The following is a 2827-nucleotide window of genomic DNA, read 5'->3' as shown; positions in this document are numbered from 1 at the left end:
GAAGGAGTGGGCATGGATTTAATTAAAACACCTTATATACATGTATGAAATTCTCAAAGTTTTTGTAAAAGTTAAAAACAAAAAAAGGAGGGATAGGCATTACTGAGAGAACTAGGTATGAGAAAAGCAGTATATGATGTCCAGTTCACTGGGCCAGGTAAGACTGTGTTCACCAGAGATGTAAAGGAAAGCTTAATTCAACTGGGACCTGGAGAATGGTATGGAGCTTCAATGGTTTTGCTAAGCCCTTTAATAGGACAGGATCTTTGTAAAGTGAGAGAGGATTTAACAGATCTAAGTGATTCTGACCAGCATATAAAACACATCTGTAGAATAACAGAACACCCTACTGATAGGTAGAGAATGGGTGGGAGCGAGCGGCGCAGATGGAGAGCACGAGTGGATGGATGAGGCACGGAGGCTCAGATGGAATTCTCAGCAGGATATAGATTTATTTCGCACGGGGTACCTTTCCCTCAAGGGAAAGCAGGGAAAGGAAGGGAAGGTAGGGAAGGGAAGGGAAGGGAAGGGTGGGGTGTCAGGGAAAGATGTCCGCTCACGGGTTGTGAGCTGGGACTTTACATATGGGGGCTTTAGGGTGTGGAATCAGGGAGGGCGAAGCAGGTAGGATTAGGGTGTGGAAGTGTTTACTTTTTCCCTCTTAAGATGAGAGAAAAACTCAGCAGAGTTTGTTTCTCTTGACTCCAAAGGTCAAGATGAGGTCCCTGTTGGGGAGGGGGGAAACTGTGGCTTTTTGGAACCACACACCACACACATCACACACCAGACACACACCACACACACACCACACACACCACACACACCACACACCACACACTACACACACCACACACACACCACACACACCACACACCACACACACCACACACCACACAGACCACACACACACACCACACACACCACACGCACCACACACACCACACACACACCACACGCACCACACACACACCACACACCACACACACCATACACCACACAGACCACACACACACACCACACACACCACATGCACCACACACACACACCACACACACCACATGCACCACACGCACCCACCACACACACCACACACACCACACACACACCACACATACCACACACACCACACACACACCACAAACACCACACACACCACACACACACACCACACACACAACACACGCGCACACACGCGCACACATATCATACACACACACCACACACAGCATACACACACACACATGCGCACACACACATGTACACACACACACACACACACACAACTAAATGTATTAAGAGCTGGGTGTAGTGGCTCGTACCTTTAATTGCAGCACTTGAAAGGCAGAGGCAGGCAGATCTCTGTATTGAGGCTAACCTAGTCTACATAGTGAGTCCCAGGCCAGCCAAGGCTACATAGTGAGACCCTGTCTCGAAGAGAAGGAGAAGAGGAGGAAGAGGAAAGGAATACCCCGCTCCATCGCTTGCCTAGAGTATGGGCGACCCTAGGCTCAAACTTCAGTACAATGAAAAAACGAAAGAAAGAAAATATCCAGGAGCAAGAGCTCCTTGGAAGCCACAGATTGATGGCTGCCAGGGAAAAGACGGGACGGGAGTGGCCACTGAATACATCTGAGCCTTTTCTCTGGGACCCTGCTGAAGTTCTGGAGGTGGGACAGGGCTGGGTGCACAGCACTGTACCTGCTAATGACAGGAAATCGCATACTTTACCAGTTTGTTTATTTATTTGTTTTGTTTTTTTTTTTTTGTCTTTTTGAGACAGGATCTCCCTGTAGCCCCAGCCGGCCTAGAACTCCCTATGTAGACCAGGCTGGCCTTGAACTCCCAGAGATTCATCTGTCTCTGCCTCCAAAGTGCTGGGACTTTGGAGGCTTAATTTATTTTTCATTCAATTAATAAGTTTTGAGCCAGATGTGGTGGTACACACCTTTAATCCCAGCACCCAGGAAGCAGAGGCAGGTGGAACTCTGTGAGTTCCAGGCCAGCCTGGTCTACATAGTGAGTTCCAGGACAGCTGGGATTACAGGGAGACCCTGTCTCAAAAAGACCAAAAAAAAAAAGTGGAACCTGGAGTGGTGGTGCACACCTTTAATCCCAGCACTTGGGAGGCAGAGGCCAGAGGATCTCTATGAGATTGAGGCCAGCCTGGTCTACATAGAAAGTTCCAGACCAGCTGGGGCTACAGGGAGACCCTGTCTCAAAAAACCAAAAGCAGTAATAATAATAATAATAGTGTAGAAAGTCATCAAAGAAGACATCTGAAAGTGACCTCTGACCTCCATGTACAGTGCTCTGTCTTGGTTTTGGCTACAATTTGGTAGCTAGCATGGTGTGCTAGCTAAGCCAAACTTGGTAACTACTTGCTGGAGGTCCACCACCACAGTACCCACGTGAGACACTAACCCACCACCCTCTTCTCCTGTCTTGGGGGTCCTAGACACCCTCGAGTTACAGTGGCTCGAACAGGGCTCCGTGGGGCCCTTTGGGGAGAGTTATTTCTCTGGCCCAGATTGGAGACCTAAGATTCCAAGCTACCCCAAACGTTAAAGCGTTAATCTAGTTGCGTTATCAATCGCCTGAGCCGGAGACCACCCCCCTGAAGGTGGGGCCACCCTTAGAAAGGTGGGCAGAATAATTATCCCTTTAATGAGATACCGTGCTTTTCCTCTCAGAGTTCCCACCCCGAGCTTCCGTGGCACCTGCCCACTTTTCTGACTCAGAAGGGCGCAACTTTTTCTTTCTCGTCTCTTTGGGACGCTGGCCAGAACCTAAGAACGCTTTTGCTGGTACTTTGAGTTTCCTTACCCCT

This window comes from Nannospalax galili, unplaced genomic scaffold (assembly GCF_000622305.1).
Source record: "Nannospalax galili isolate Female #2095 unplaced genomic scaffold, S.galili_v1.0 scaffold290, whole genome shotgun sequence".
NCBI classification, from domain to species: Eukaryota; Metazoa; Chordata; class Mammalia; order Rodentia; family Spalacidae; genus Nannospalax; species Nannospalax galili.
Note: the sequence above shows the minus strand (reverse complement) of the source record.